Raw genomic sequence first — 19,031 nt, forward strand, 5'->3', positions numbered from 1 at the left:
CTAACCCTAAGCCTAACTCTAACTCTAACCCTAACCATAACAATTACCCTAAACCCTCGCCTTAACTGTAAACCTAACCCTAACCCTCACCCTAATCCTTAACCGTATCCCCAACCCTAAAGCTAACGCTATCCCCAAACTTATCCCTAACCCTAACCCTAATACGAACAGTAACCCAAATCTAACCCTAACCCTAATATTAAACCGAAACTTAAACCTACCCTAACCATAAACCTAACCCTAAGACCCTAAACCTAACGTCTAACACCATCTATAATCCTAACCCTTATCATAACCCTCACCCTTAACCTAAACTTCACACTAATCCTAAACCTAACCTAACGCTGACCCTAGACATAACGCCTAACCCTAACCGAACCCTGAACCTATCCTTAACACTAACCTGAACACAAACCCAAACCCTAGCCCTCACCATAAAAATAACCCTCACCCTATCCTGAACTTCATCCAAACACTAACCATAACCTTAACCCTAAACCTAGACCTAACCCAAACCCTAACCTTAAACCTAACTCTAAGAATAACGCTAGTCCATCTGTAACCCTAAACTGAACACTTACAATAGCCCTGAACCTAACCCTAAAATAATCCTAATCCTAACCCTAGACCTAATCCTAACCCTACCCCTAACCTTTACCCTAAATAGAACACTAAGTCTAACCCTCAACATGGACCTAAACCTAATTCTTACCCTACACCTAACCCTAATCCTAAACCAAATCCTAACTCTGACTGTAACCCTAATCATAACAATTACCCTAAACCCTCACCTTAACTGTAAAACTAACCGTAACCCTCACCCTAAATCCTAACTGTATCCCACAACCCTAACCCTAATGCTATCCCTAACCCTATCCCTAACATTAACCTGAAACCCCTGAGCCCTAATGATAAACCTAACCCTAACACAAACCCTAACCCTAACACCAAAGCCTAGCAAAAACCTTAACCCTAACTCTCGCCCTAACTCTAACACTAACCCGAAACCGAATCATGAACCTAACCCTAACCCTAAACCAAACCTAACCATGACCAGAACCGCAAGGCCTAACCGGAACCCTCACCCAACCCTAACCCTAAACTACACCTCTGACCCCTAACGCCTTATCATAACGATAATCCTAACCCTACCCAACCCTAACCCTAAAACTAACCCTCACCCCAACCACAAAGCCTAACACAACCATGACCCTAACCGTAAAGGTAACACTAAATTTAACCCTAACCTTAAATCTAACCCTAACCCTAAACCTGAACACAACCCCTGAACGTAACCCTAACCCTAAACATAACCTTAACACTAACCTGAAAACAAGCCCAAACCTTAGCCATAACCCTAAGCCTCACCCTATCTTAAACTTCACCCTATCCCTAACCTAAAACTCACCCTGACTTTAACCCTAACCCTACCCATAAACCTAACCCTCACCTTAACCTTGGCCCACCTGTAACCCGAAACCTAACCCTTACAATAACTCTGACCCTAATCCTCGCCCTAAACCGAATTCTAATTCTAACCCTGACCCTAAGCCTAACCTAACCTTAACCCTCTCTTTAAGCCTACCATAAACTTAAACCTAACCCTAACCCTTAACCCTAACCCTAGCCCTAACCCTAACCTTAACGGTAACACTTACCCAAAACCCTCACCTTCACAGTAAATGTAACTCTAACTCTTACCCTAACCCTAAACATAACCTTAACCTAAACCTAACTGAAACAGTAACCCTTAACCCTAACTCTAATCCTAATCCTTAGCCTCAAACTCACCTTAACCCTAAACCTAACCCTAACCACTGACCCTAACTCTAACCCTAACCCTAAGCCGAACCCTCACCCTTAACCAGAATTTCACCCTAAGCATAACGCTAAGCGTACCCTAACTTCATTCAAACCCGAACCCCAAGCAAAACTAACACTAACACTACACGTAACCCTAACCCTAACCCTAACCCTGACTCTGACCTGAACCCAAACCCCTAACCCCAACCCTCTCGCTTAACATAAACTTCTCTGTAACCTTAACCCTAAAACTAAACGGAACACTAAATCTCCCCTAACCCTGACCGTACCATAAACGTAACCCTAACTCTAAACTCAAAACTAACCCTGACCCTAACTCTAACTCTAACCCTAATCCTAAGCCTAAAACTTACCCTACACACTCAGCTTAAGTGGAAACCTAGCACTAACCATCATCTTACCATCTAAACCTAACCTCAACCCTTAACCTAACCCTATCTATAACCTTCACCTGGCCCTAAACCTAAACATGACTTAACCCTAACACTAACCCTAACCCTAAATCTAAACCTAACCTTAACTCTAAACTTAATCCTAACCTAAGCTCTAACCCTAACCCCTAACGCTAACCCTAAGCTCAACCCTCACCCTTCAATTAAACTTGACCCCAGCCGTAGCCCTAACCCTAAACCGAACCCTAAACCTAACCCTAAACCTGACCTAACATTAACCCAAACACCTAACCCTAACCCTAAGCCTAATCCTAAACCTAACCCTAACCTTAACCCAAATGCCTAACCCTAACCGTAACCCTAACCCTCATCCTTAACCTAAACTTCACCCTAAACCTAAGGCTAACCCTAACCCTGAAACTAAAGCTAACCCTTAACTATCCCCTAACTCTTGCCCTGACCCTAAACCTAACGCTAACCCTAGCCCTAACAGTAACACCCTAAAACATCAGCTTAATGTAAACTTAACACTAACCCTCCCATGAACCCCTAACCCTAACCCTACCCCGCATCCTACACCTAACCCAGACCTAAACCTAACCCTTTCTCTAACCCTAAATTAACCCTAACCTTAACTCTACCCTAAACCTAACAATAACTCTAAACCTGACCATAACCATAATCCTAAACCCTAGCACTAACTCTAACTCTAAATCTAACCCTAAGCTAGCCCTACCCTTTACCGTAAACCTAGCCTTAACCCTAACCTTACCCCTACCCAAACCCTAACTCTATACCTAACCCGAACACTAACCTTAACCCTACTCTAACCTTAAGCCTAACCCTGACTATTAACTGAAACTTCACCCTAACCCTAAGCCTAACTCTAACTCTAACCCTAACCATAACAATTACCCTAAACCCTCGCCTTAACTGTAAACCTAACCCTAACCCTCACCCTAATCCTTAACCGTATCCCCAACCCTAAAGCTAACGCTATCCCCAAACTTATCCCTAACCCTAACCCTAATACGAACAGTAACCCAAATCTAACCCTAACCCTAATATTAAACCGAAACTTAAACCTACCCTAACCATAAACCTAACCCTAAGACCCTAAACCTAACGTCTAACACCATCTATAATCCTAACCCTTATCATAACCCTCACCCTTAACCTAAACTTCACACTAATCCTAAACCTAACCTAACGCTGACCCTAGACATAACGCCTAACCCTAACCGAACCCTGAACCTATCCTTAACACTAACCTGAACACAAACCCAAACCCTAGCCCTCACCATAAAAATAACCCTCACCCTATCCTGAACTTCATCCAAACACTAACCATAACCTTAACCCTAAACCTAGACCTAACCCAAACCCTAACCTTAAACCTAACTCTAAGAATAACGCTAGTCCATCTGTAACCCTAAACTGAACACTTACAATAGCCCTGAACCTAACCCTAAAATAATCCTAATCCTAACCCTAGACCTAATCCTAACCCTACCCCTAACCTTTACCCTAAATAGAACACTAAGTCTAACCCTCAACATGGACCTAAACCTAATTCTTACCCTACACCTAACCCTAATCCTAAACCAAATCCTAACTCTGACTGTAACCCTAATCATAACAATTACCCTAAACCCTCACCTTAACTGTAAAACTAACCGTAACCCTCACCCTAAATCCTAACTGTATCCCACAACCCTAACCCTAATGCTATCCCTAACCCTATCCCTAACATTAACCTGAAACCCCTGAGCCCTAATGATAAACCTAACCCTAGCACAAACCCTAACCCTAACACCAAAGCCTAGCAAAAACCTTAACCCTAACTCTCGCCCTAACTCTAACACTAACCCGAAACCGAATCATGAACCTAACCCTAACCCTAAACCAAACCTAACCATGACCAGAACCGCAAGGCCTAACCGGAACCCTCACCCAACCCTAACCCTAAACTACACCTCTGACCCCTAACGCCTTATCATAACGATAATCCTAACCCTACCCAACCCTAACCCTAAAACTAACCCTCACCCCAACCACAAAGCCTAACACAACCATGACCCTAACCCTAAACGTAACCCTAAACTTAACCCTAACCTTAAATCTAACCCTAACCCTAAACCTGAACACAACCCCTGAACGTAACCCTAACCCTAAACATAACCTTAACACTAACCTGAAAACAAGCCCAAACCTTAGCCATAACCCTAAGCCTCACCCTATCTTAAACTTCACCCTATCCCTAACCTAAAACTCACCCTGACCTTAACCCTAACCCTACCCATAAACCTAACCCTCACCTTAACCTTGGCCCACCTGTAACCCGAAACCTAACCCTTACAATAACTCTGACCCTAATCCTCGCCCTAAACCGAATTCTAATTCTAACCCTGACCCTAAGCCTAACCTAACCTTAACCCTCTCTTTAAGCCTACCATAAACTTAAACCTAACCCTAACCCTTAACCCTAACCCTAGCCCTAACCCTAACCTTAACGGTAACACTTACCCAAAACCCTCACCTTCACAGTAAATGTAACTCTAACTCTTACCCTAACCCTAAACATAACCTTAACCTAAACCTAACTGAAACAGTAACCCTTAACCCTAACTCTAATCCTAATCCTTAGCCTCAAACTCACCTTAACCCTAAACCTAACCCTAACCACTGACCCTAACTCTAACCCTAACCCTAAGCCGAACCCTCACCCTTAACCAGAATTTCACCCTAAGCATAACGCTAAGCGTACCCTAACTTCATTCAAACCCGAACCCCAAGCAAAACTAACACTAACACTACACGTAACCCTAACCCTAACCCTAACCCTGACTCTGACCTGAACCCAAACCCCTAACCCCAACCCTCTCGCTTAACATAAACTTCTCTGTAACCTTAACCCTAAAACTAAACGGAACACTAAATCTCCCCTAACCCTGACCGTACCATAAACGTAACCCTAACTCTAAACTCAAAACTAACCCTGACCCTAACTCTAACTCTAACCCTAATCCTAAGCCTAAAACTTACCCTACACACTCAGCTTAAATGGAAACCTAGCACTAACCCTCATCTGACCATCTAAACCTAACCTCAACCCTTAACCTAACCCTATCTATAACCTTCACCTAGCCCTAAACCTAAACATGACTTAACCCTAACACTAACCCTAACCCTAAATCTAAACCTAACCTTAATCCTAAACTTAATCCTAACCTAAGCTCTAACCCTAACCCCTAACGCTAACCCTAAGCTCAACCCTCACCCTTCAATTAAACTTGACCCCAGCCGTAGCCCTAACCCTAAACCGAACCCTAAACCTAACCCTAAACCTGACCTAACATTAACCCAAACACCTAACCCTAACCCTAAGCCTAATCCTAAACCTAACCCTAACCTTAACCCAAATGCCTAACCCTAACCGTAACCCTAACCCTCATCCTTAACCTAAACTTCACCCTAAACCTAAGGCTAACCCTAACCCTGAAACTAAAGCTAACCCTTAACTATCCCCTAACTCTTGCCCTGACCCTAAACCTAACGCTAACCCTAGCCCTAACAGTAACACCCTAAAACATCAGCTTAATGTAAACTTAACACTAACCCTCCCATGAACCCCTAACCCTAACCCTACCCCGCATCCTACACCTAACCCAGACCTAAACCTAACCCTTTCTCCAACCCTAAATTAACCCTAACCTTAACTCTACCCTAAACCTAACAATAACTCTAAACCTGACCATAACCATAATCCTAAACCCTAGCACTAACTCTAACTCTAAATCTAACCCTAAGCTAGCCCTACCCTTTACCGTAAACCTAGCCTTAACCCTAACCTTACCCCTACCCAAACCCTAACTCTATACCTAACCCGAACACTAACCTTAACCCTACTCTAACCTTAACCCTAACCCTGACTATCAACTGAAACTTCACCCTAACCCTAAGCCTAACTCTAACTCTAACCCTAACCATAACAATTACCCTAAACCCTCGCCTTAACTGTAAACCTAACCCTAACCCTCACCCTAATCCTTAACCGTATCCCCAACCCTAAAGCTAACGCTATCCCCAAACTTATCCCTAACCCTAACCCTAATACGAACAGTAACCCAAATCTAACCCTAACCCTAATATTAAACCGAAACTTAAACCTACCCTAACCATAAACCTAACCCTAAGACCCTAAACCTAACGTCTAACACCATCTATAATCCTAACCCTTATCATAACCCTCACCCTTAACCTAAACTTCACACTAATCCTAAACCTAACCTAACGCTGACCCTAGACATAACGCCTAACCCTAACCGAACCCTGAACCTATCCTTAACACTAACCTGAACACAAACCCAAACCCTAGCCCTCACCATAAAAATAACCCTCACCCTATCCTGAACTTCATCCAAACACTAACCATAACCTTAACCCTAAACCTAGACCTAACCCAAACCCTAACCTTAAACCTAACTCTAAGAATAACGCTAGTCCATCTGTAACCCTAAACTGAACACTTACAATAGCCCTGAACCTAACCCTAAAATAATCCTAATCCTAACCCTAGACCTAATCCTAACCCTACCCCTAACCTTTACCCTAAATAGAACACTAAGTCTAACCCTCAACATGGACCTAAACCTAATTCTTACCCTACACCTAACCCTAATCCTAAACCAAATCCTAACTCTGACTGTAACCCTAATCATAACAATTACCCTAAACCCTCACCTTAACTGTAAAACTAACCGTAACCCTCACCCTAAATCCTAACTGTATCCCACAACCCTAACCCTAATGCTATCCCTAACCCTATCCCTAACATTAACCTGAAACCCCTGAGCCCTAATGATAAACCTAACCCTAACACAAACCCTAACCCTAACACCAAAGCCTAGCAAAAACCTTAACCCTAACTCTCGCCCTAACTCTAACACTAACCCGAAACCGAATCATGAACCTAACCCTAACCCTAAACCAAACCTAACCATGACCAGAACCGCAAGGCCTAACCGGAACCCTCACCCAACCCTAACCCTAAACTACACCTCTGACCCCTAACGCCTTATCATAACGATAATCCTAACCCTACCCAACCCTAACCCTAAAACTAACCCTCACCCCAACCACAAAGCCTAACACAACCATGACCCTAACCCTAAACGTAACACTAAACTTAACCCTAACCTTAAATCTAACCCTAACCCTAAACCTGAACACAACCCCTGAACGTAACCCTAACCCTAAACATAACCTTAACACTAACCTGAAAACAAGCCCAAACCTTAGCCATAACCCTAAGCCTCACCCTATCTTAAACTTCACCCTATCCCTAACCTAAAACTCACCCTGACTTTAACCCTAACCCTACCCATAAACCTAACCCTCACCTTAACCTTGGCCCACCTGTAACCCGAAACCTAACCCTTACAATAACTCTGACCCTAATCCTCGCCCTAAACCGAATTCTAATTCTAACCCTGACCCTAAGCCTAACCTAACCTTAACCCTCTCTTTAAGCCTACCATAAACTTAAACCTAACCCTAACCCTTAACCCTAACCCTAGCCCTAACCCTAACCTTAACGGTAACACTTACCCAAAACCCTCACCTTCACAGTAAATGTAACTCTAACTCTTACCCTAACCCTAAACATAACCTTAACCTAAACCTAACTGAAACAGTAACCCTTAACCCTAACTCTAATCCTAATCCTTAGCCTCAAACTCACCTTAACCCTAAACCTAACCCTAACCACTGACCCTAACTCTAACCCTAACCCTAAGCCGAACCCTCACCCTTAACCAGAATTTCACCCTAAGCATAACGCTAAGCGTACCCTAACTTCATTCAAACCCGAACCCCAAGCAAAACTAACACTAACACTACACGTAACCCTAACCCTAACCCTAACCCTGACTCTGACCTGAACCCAAACCCCTAACCCCAACCCTCTCGCTTAACATAAACTTCTCTGTAACCTTAACCCTAAAACTAAACGGAACACTAAATCTCCCCTAACCCTGACCGTACCATAAACGTAACCCTAACTCTAAACTCAAAACTAACCCTGACCCTAACTCTAACTCTAACCCTAATCCTAAGCCTAAAACTTACCCTACACACTCAGCTTAAGTGGAAACCTAGCACTAACCATCATCTTACCATCTAAACCTAACCTCAACCCTTAACCTAACCCTATCTATAACCTTCACCTGGCCCTAAACCTAAACATGACTTAACCCTAACACTAACCCTAACCCTAAATCTAAACCTAACCTTAACTCTAAACTTAATCCTAACCTAAGCTCTAACCCTAACCCCTAACGCTAACCCTAAGCTCAACCCTCACCCTTCAATTAAACTTGACCCCAGCCGTAGCCCTAACCCTAAACCGAACCCTAAACCTAACCCTAAACCTGACCTAACATTAACCCAAACACCTAACCCTAACCCTAAGCCTAATCCTAAACCTAACCCTAACCTTAACCCAAATGCCTAACCCTAACCGTAACCCTAACCCTCATCCTTAACCTAAACTTCACCCTAAACCTAAGGCTAACCCTAACCCTGAAACTAAAGCTAACCCTTAACTATCCCCTAACTCTTGCCCTGACCCTAAACCTAACGCTAACCCTAGCCCTAACAGTAACACCCTAAAACATCAGCTTAATGTAAACTTAACACTAACCCTCCCATGAACCCCTAACCCTAACCCTACCCCGCATCCTACACCTAACCCAGACCTAAACCTAACCCTTTCTCTAACCCTAAATTAACCCTAACCTTAACTCTACCCTAAACCTAACAATAACTCTAAACCTGACCATAACCATAATCCTAAACCCTAGCACTAACTCTAACTCTAAATCTAACCCTAAGCTAGCCCTACCCTTTACCGTAAACCTAGCCTTAACCCTAACCTTACCCCTACCCAAACCCTAACTCTATACCTAACCCGAACACTAACCTTAACCCTACTCTAACCTTAACCCTAACCCTGACTATCAACTGAAACTTCACCCTAACCCTAAGCCTAACTCTAACTCTAACCCTAACCATAACAATTACCCTAAACCCTCGCCTTAACTGTAAACCTAACCCTAACCCTCACCCTAATCCTTAACCGTATCCCCAACCCTAAAGCTAACGCTATCCCCAAACTTATCCCTAACCCTAACCCTAATACGAACAGTAACCCAAATCTAACCCTAACCCTAATATTAAACCGAAACTTAAACCTACCCTAACCATAAACCTAACCCTAAGACCCTAAACCTAACGTCTAACACCATCTATAATCCTAACCCTTATCATAACCCTCACCCTTAACCTAAACTTCACACTAATCCTAAACCTAACCTAACGCTGACCCTAGACATAACGCCTAACCCTAACCGAACCCTGAACCTATCCTTAACACTAACCTGAACACAAACCCAAACCCTAGCCCTCACCATAAAAATAACCCTCACCCTATCCTGAACTTCATCCAAACACTAACCATAACCTTAACCCTAAACCTAGACCTAACCCAAACCCTAACCTTAAACCTAACTCTAAGAATAACGCTAGTCCATCTGTAACCCTAAACTGAACACTTACAATAGCCCTGAACCTAACCCTAAAATAATCCTGATCCTAACCCTAGACCTAATCCTAACCCTACCCCTAACCTTTACCCTAAATAGAACACTAAGTCTAACCCTCAACATGGACCTAAACCTAATTCTTACCCTACACCTAACCCTAATCCTAAACCAAATCCTAACTCTGACTGTAACCCTAATCATAACAATTACCCTAAACCCTCACCTTAACTGTAAAACTAACCGTAACCCTCACCCTAAATCCTAACTGTATCCCACAACCCTAACCCTAATGCTATCCCTAACCCTATCCCTAACATTAACCTGAAACCCCTGAGCCCTAATGATAAACCTAACCCTAACACAAACCCTAACCCTAACACCAAAGCCTAGCAAAAACCTTAACCCTAACTCTCGCCCTAACTCTAACACTAACCCGAAACCGAATCATGAACCTAACCCTAACCCTAAACCAAACCTAACCATGACCAGAACCGCAAGGCCTAACCGGAACCCTCACCCAACCCTAACCCTAAACTACACCTCTGACCCCTAACGCCTTATCATAACGATAATCCTAACCCTACCCAACCCTAACCCTAAAACTAACCCTCACCCCAACCACAAAGCCTAACACAACCATGACCCTAACCCTAAACGTAACACTAAACTTAACCCTAACCTTAAATCTAACCCTAACCCTAAACCTGAACACAACCCCTGAACGTAACCCTAACCCTAAACATAACCTTAACACTAACCTGAAAACAAGCCCAAACCTTAGCCATAACCCTAAGCCTCACCCTATCTTAAACTTCACCCTATCCCTAACCTAAAACTCACCCTGACTTTAACCCTAACCCTACCCATAAACCTAACCCTCACCTTAACCTTGGCCCACCTGTAACCCGAAACCTAACCCTTACAATAACTCTGACCCTAATCCTCGCCCTAAACCGAATTCTAATTCTAACCCTGACCCTAAGCCTAACCTAACCTTAACCCTCTCTTTAAGCCTACCATAAACTTAAACCTAACCCTAACCCTTAACCCTAACCCTAGCCCTAACCCTAACCTTAACGGTAACACTTACCCAAAACCCTCACCTTCACAGTAAATGTAACTCTAACTCTTACCCTAACCCTAAACATAACCTTAACCTAAACCTAACTGAAACAGTAACCCTTAACCCTAACTCTAATCCTAATCCTTAGCCTCAAACTCACCTTAACCCTAAACCTAACCCTAACCACTGACCCTAACTCTAACCCTAACCCTAAGCCGAACCCTCACCCTTAACCAGAATTTCACCCTAAGCATAACGCTAAGCGTACCCTAACTTCATTCAAACCCGAACCCCAAGCAAAACTAACACTAACACTACACGTAACCCTAACCCTAACCCTAACCCTGACTCTGACCTGAACCCAAACCCCTAACCCCAACCCTCTCGCTTAACATAAACTTCTCTGTAACCTTAACCCTAAAACTAAACGGAACACTAAATCTCCCCTAACCCTGACCGTACCATAAACGTAACCCTAACTCTAAACTCAAAACTAACCCTGACCCTAACTCTAACTCTAACCCTAATCCTAAGCCTAAAACTTACCCTACACACTCAGCTTAAGTGGAAACCTAGCACTAACCATCATCTTACCATCTAAACCTAACCTCAACCCTTAACCTAACCCTATCTATAACCTTCACCTGGCCCTAAACCTAAACATGACTTAACCCTAACACTAACCCTAACCCTAAATCTAAACCTAACCTTAACTCTAAACTTAATCCTAACCTAAGCTCTAACCCTAACCCCTAACGCTAACCCTAAGCTCAACCCTCACCCTTCAATTAAACTTGACCCCAGCCGTAGCCCTAACCCTAAACCGAACCCTAAACCTAACCCTAAACCTGACCTAACATTAACCCAAACACCTAACCCTAACCCTAAGCCTAATCCTAAACCTAACCCTAACCTTAACCCAAATGCCTAACCCTAACCGTAACCCTAACCCTCATCCTTAACCTAAACTTCACCCTAAACCTAAGGCTAACCCTAACCCTGAAACTAAAGCTAACCCTTAACTATCCCCTAACTCTTGCCCTGACCCTAAACCTAACGCTAACCCTAGCCCTAACAGTAACACCCTAAAACATCAGCTTAATGTAAACTTAACACTAACCCTCCCATGAACCCCTAACCCTAACCCTACCCCGCATCCTACACCTAACCCAGACCTAAACCTAACCCTTTCTCTAACCCTAAATTAACCCTAACCTTAACTCTACCCTAAACCTAACAATAACTCTAAACCTGACCATAACCATAATCCTAAACCCTAGCACTAACTCTAACTCTAAATCTAACCCTAAGCTAGCCCTACCCTTTACCGTAAACCTAGCCTTAACCCTAACCTTACCCCTACCCAAACCCTAACTCTATACCTAACCCGAACACTAACCTTAACCCTACTCTAACCTTAACCCTAACCCTGACTATCAACTGAAACTTCACCCTAACCCTAAGCCTAACTCTAACTCTAACCCTAACCATAACAATTACCCTAAACCCTCGCCTTAACTGTAAACCTAACCCTAACCCTCACCCTAATCCTTAACCGTATCCCCAACCCTAAAGCTAACGCTATCCCCAAACTTATCCCTAACCCTAACCCTAACCCTAATACGAACAGTAACCCAAATCTAACCCTAACCCTAATATTAAACCGAAACTTAAACCTACCCTAACCATAAACCTAACCCTCAGACCCTAAACCTAACGTCTAACACCATCTATAGTCCTAACCCTTATCATAACCCTCACCCTTAACCTAAACTTCACACTAATCCTAAACCTAACCTAACGCTGACCCTAGACATAACGCCTAACCCTAACCGAACCCTGAACCTATCCTTAACACTAACCTGAACACAAACCCAAACCCTAGCCCTCACCATAAAAATAACCCTCACCCTATCCTGAACTTCATCCAAACACTAACCATAACCTTAACCCTAAACCTAGACCTAACCCAAACCCTAACCTTAAACCTAACTCTAAGAATAACGCTAGTCCATCTGTAACCCTAAACTGAACACTTACAATAGCCCTGAACCTAACCCTAAAATAATCCTAATCCTAACCCTAGACCTAATCCTAACCCTACCCCTAACCTTTACCCTAAATAGAACACTAAGTCTAACCCTCAACATGGACCTAAACCTAATTCTTACCCTACACCTAACCCTAATCCTAAACCAAACCCTATCTCTGACTGTAACCCTAGTCATAACAATTACCCTAAACCCTCATCTTAACTGTAAAACTAACCGTAACCCTCACCCTAAATCCTAACCGTATCCCACAACCCTAACCCTAATGCTATCCCTAACCCTATCCCTAACATTAACCTGAAACCCCTGAGCCCTAATGATAAACCTAACCCTAACACAAACCCTAACCCTAACACCAAAGCCTAGCAAAAACCTTAACCCTAACTCTCGCCCTAACTCTAACACTAACCCGAAACCGAATCATGAACCTAACCCTAACCCTAAACCAAACCTAACCATGACCAGAACCGCAAGGCCTAACCGGAACCCTCACCCAAACCCTAACCCTAAACTACACCTCTGACCCCTAACGCCGTATCATAACGATAATCCTAACCCTACCCAACCCTAACCCTAAAACTAACCCTCACCCCAACCACAAAGCCTAACACAACCATGACCCTAACCCTAAACGTAACCCTAAACTTAACCCTAACCTTAAATCTAACCCTAACCCTAAACCTGAACACAACCCCTGAACGTAACCCTAACCCTAAACATAACCTTAACACTAACCTGAAAACAAGCCCAAACCTTAGCCATAACCCTAACCCTCACCCTATCTTAAACTTCACCCTATCCCTAACCTAAAACTCACCCTGACTTTAACCCTAACCCTACCCATAAACCTAACCCTCACCTTAACCTTGGCCCACCTGTAACCCGAAACCTAACCCTTACAATAACTCTGACCCTAATCCTCGCCCTAAACCGAATTCTAATTCTAACCCTGACCCTAAGCCTAACCTAACCTTAACCCTCTCTTTAAGCCTACCATAAACTTAAACCTAACCCCAACCCTTAACCCTAACCCTAGCCCTAACCCTAACCTTAACGGTAACACTTACCCAAAACCCTCACCTTCACAGTAAATGTAACTCTAACTCTTACCCTAACCCTAAACATAACCTTAACCTAAACCTAACTGAAACAGTAACCCTTAACCCTAACTCTAATCCTAATCCTTAGCCTCAAACTCACCTTAACCCTAAACCTAACCCTAACCACTGACCCTAACTCTAACCCTAACCCTAAGCCGAACCCTCACCCTTAACCAGAATTTCACCCTAAGCATAACGCTAAGCGTACCCTAACTTCATTCAAACCCGAACCCCAAGCAAAACTAACACTAACACTACACGTAACCCTAACCCTAAACCTAACCCTAACCCTGACTCTGACCTGAACCCAAACCCCTAACCCCAACCCTCTCGCTTAACATAAACTTCTCTGTAACCTTAACCCTAAAACTAAACGTAACACTAAATCTCCCCTAACCCTGACCGTACCATAAACGTAACCCTAACTCTAAACTCAAAACTAACCCTGACCCTAACTCTAACTCTAACCCTAATCCTAAGCCTAAAACTTACCCTACACACTCAGCTTAAGTGGAAACCTAGCACTAACCCTCATCTTACCATCTAAACCTAACCTCAACCCTTAACCTAACCCTATCTATAACCTTCACCTAGCCCTAAACCTAAACATGACTTAACCCTAACACTAACCCTAACCCTAAATCTAAACCTAACCTTAATCCTAAACTTAATCCTAACCTAAGCTCTAACCCTAACCCCTAACGCTAACCCTAAGCTCAACCCTCACCCTTCAATTAAACTTGACCCCAGCCGTAGCCCTAACCCTAAACCGAACCCTAAACCTAACCCTAAACCTGACCTAACATTAACCCAAACACCTAACCCTAACCCTAAGCCTAATCCTAAACCTAACCCTAACCTTAACCCAAATGCCTAACCCTAACCGTAACCCTAACCCTCATCCTTAACCTAAACTTCACCCTAAACCTAAGGCTAACCCTAACCCTGAAACTAAAGCTAACCCTTAACTATCCCCTAACTCTTGCCCTGACCCTAAACCTAACGCTAACCCTAGCCCTAACAGTAACACCCTAAAACATCAGCTTAATGTAAACTTAACACTAACCCTCCCATGAACCCCTAACCCTAACCCTACCCCGCATCCTACACCTAACCCAGACCTAAACCTAACCCTTTCTCTAACCCTAAATTAACCCTAACCTTAACTCTACCCTAAACCTAACAATAACTCTAAACCTGACCATAACCATAATCCTAAACCCTAGCACTAACTCTAACTCTAAATCTAACCCTAAGCTAGCCCTACCCTTTACCGTAAACCTAGCCTTAACCCTAACCTTACCCCTACCCAAACCCTAACTCTATACCTAACCCGAACACTAAACTTAACCCTACTCTAACCTTAAGCCTAACCCTGACTATCAACTGAAACTTCACCCTAACCCTAAGCCTAACTCTAACTCTAACCCTAACCATAACAATTACCCTAAACCCTCGCCTTAACTGTAAACCTAACCCTAACCCTCACCCTAATCCTTAACCGTATCCCCAACCCTAAAGCTAACGCTATCCCCAAACTTATCCCTAACCCTAACCCTAACCCTAATACGAACAGTAACCCAAATCTAACCCTAACCCTAATATTAAACCGAAACTTAAACCTACCCTAACCATAAACCTAACCCTCAGACCCTAAACCTAACGTCTAACACCATCTATAGTCCTAACCCTTATCATAACCCTCACCCTTAACCTAAACTTCACACTAATCCTAAACCTAACCTAACGCTGACCCTAGACATAACGCCTAACCCTAACCGAACCCTGAACCTATCCTTAACACTAACCTGAACACAAACCCAAACCCTAGCCCTCACCATAAAAATAACCCTCACCCTATCCTGAACTTCATCCAAACACTAACCATAACCTTAACCCTAAACCTAGACCTAACCCAAACCCTAACCTTAAACCTAACTCTAAGAATAACGCTAGTCCATCTGTAACCCTAAACTGAACACTTACAATAGCCCTGAACCTAACCCTAAAATAATCCTAATCCTAACCCTAGACCTAATCCTAACCCTACCCCTAACCTTTACCCTAAATAGAACACTAAGTCTAACCCTCAACATGGACCTAAACCTAATTCTTACCCTACACCTAACCCTAATCCTAAACCAAACCCTATCTCTGACTGTAACCCTAGTCATAACAATTACCCTAAACCCTCATCTTAACTGTAAAACTAACCGTAACCCTCACCCTAAATCCTAACCGTATCCCACAACCCTAACCCTAATGCTATCCCTAACCCTATCCCTAACATTAACCTGAAACCCCTGAGCCCTAATGATAAACCTAACCCTAACACAAACCCTAACCCTAACACCAAAGCCTAGCAAAAACCTTAACCCTAACTCTCGCCCTAACTCTAACACTAACCCGAAACCGAATCATGAACCTAACCCTAACCCTAAACCAAACCTAACCATGACCAGAACCGCAAGGCCTAACCGGAACCCTCACCCAAACCCTAACCCTAAACTACACCTCTGACCCCTAACGCCGTATCATAACGATAATCCTAACCCTACCCAACCCTAACCCTAAAACTAACCCTCACCCCAACCACAAAGCCTAACACAACCATGACCCTAACCCTAAACGTAACCCTAAACTTAACCCTAACCTTAAATCTAACCCTAACCCTAAACCTGAACACAACCCCTGAACGTAACCCTAACCCTAAACATAACCTTAACACTAACCTGAAAACAAGCCCAAACCTTAGCCATAACCCTAACCCTCACCCTATCTTAAACTTCACCCTATCCCTAACCTAAAACTCACCCTGACTTTAACCCTAACCCTACCCATAAACCTAACCCTCACCTTAACCTTGGCCCACCTGTAACCCGAAACCTAACCCTTACAATAACTCTGACCCTAATCCTCGCCCTAAACCGAATTCTAATTCTAACCCTGACCCTAAGCCTAACCTAACCTTAACCCTCTCTTTAAGCCTACCATAAACTTAAACCTAACCCCAACCCTTAACCCTAACCCTAGCCCTAACCCTAACCTTAACGGTAACACTTACCCAAAACCCTCACCTTCACAGTAAATGTAACTCTAACTCTTACCCTAACCCTAAACATAACCTTAACCTAAACCTAACTGAAACAGTAACCCTTAACCCTAACTCTAATCCTAATCCTTAGCCTCAAACTAACCTTAACCCTAAACCTAACCCTAACCACTGACCCTAACTCTAACCCTAACCCTAAGCCGAACCCTCACCCTTAACCAGAATTTCACCCTAAGCATAACGCTAAGCGTACCCTAACTTCATTCAAACCCGAACCCCAAGCAAAACTAACACTAACACTACACGTAACCCTAACCCTAAACCTAACCCTAACCCTGACTCTGACCTGAACCCAAACCCCTAACCCCAACCCTCTCGCTTAACATAAACTTCTCTGTAACCTTAACCCTAAAACTAAACGTAACACTAAATCTCCCCTAACCCTGACCGTACCATAAACGTAACCCTAACTCTAAACTCAAAACTAACCCTGACCCTAACTCTAACTCTAACCCTAATCCTAAGCCTAAAACTTACCCTACACACTCAGCTTAAGTGGAAACCTAGCACTAACCCTCATCTTACCATCTAAACCTAACCTCAACCCTTAACCTAACCCTATCTATAACCTTCACCTAGCCCTAAACCTAAACATGACTTAACCCTAACACTAACCCTAACCCTAAATCTAAACCTAACCTTAATCCTAAACTTAATCCTAACCTAAGCTCTAACCCTAACCCCTAACGCTAACCCTAAGCTCAACCCTCACCCTTCAATTAAACTTGACCCCAGCCGTAGCCCTAACCCTAAACCGAACCCTAAACCTAACCCTAAACCTGACCTAACATTAACCCAAACACCTAACCCTAACCCTAAGCCTAATCCTAAACCTAACCCTAACCTTAACCCAAATGCCTAACCCTAACCGTAACCCTAACCCTCATCCTTAACCTAAACTTCACCCTAAACCTAAGGCTAACCCTAACCCTGAAACTAAAGCTAACCCTTAACTATCCCCTAACTCTTGCCCTGACCCTAAACCTAACAGTAACACCCTAAAACATCAGCTTAATGTAAACTTAACACTAACCCTCCCATGAACCCCTAACCCTAACCCTACCCCGCATCCTACACCTAACCCAGACCTAAACCTAACCCTTTCTCTAACCCTAAATTAACCCTAACCTTAACTCTACCCTAAACCTAACAATAACTCTAAACCTGACCATAACCATAATCCTAAACCCTAGCACTAACTCTAACTCTAAATCTAACCCTAAGCTAGCCCTACCCTTTACCGTAAACCTAGCCTTAACCCTAACCTTACCCCTACCCAAACCCTAACTCTATACCTAACCCGAACACTAAACTTAACCCTACTCTAACCTTAAGCCTAACCCTGACTATCAACTGAAACTTCACCCTAACCCTAAGCCTAACTCTAACTCTAACCCTAACCATAACAATTACCCTAAACCCTCGCCTTAACTGTAAACCTAACCCTAACCCTCACCCTAATCCTTAACCGTATCCCCAACCCTAAAGCTAACGCTATCCCCAAACTTATCCCTAACCCTAACCCTAACCCTAATACGAACAGTAACCCAAATCTAACCCTAACCCTAATATTAAACCGAAACTTAAACCTACCCTAACCATAAACCTAACCCTCAGACCCTAAACCTAACATCTAACACCATCTATAATCCTAACCCTTATCATAACCCTCACCCTTAACCTAAACTTCACACTAACCCTAAACCTAACCTAACGCTGACCCTAGACATAACGCCTAACCCTAACCGAACCCTGAACCTATCCTTAACACTAACCTGAACACAAACCCAAACCCTAGCCCTCACCATAAAAATAACCCTCACCCTATCCTGAACTTCATCCAAACACTAACCATAACCTTAACCCTAAACCTAGACCTAACCCA

This window comes from Loxodonta africana, chromosome 18 (genome assembly GCF_030014295.1).
Source record: "Loxodonta africana isolate mLoxAfr1 chromosome 18, mLoxAfr1.hap2, whole genome shotgun sequence".
Taxonomy (NCBI): Eukaryota; Metazoa; Chordata; class Mammalia; order Proboscidea; family Elephantidae; genus Loxodonta; species Loxodonta africana.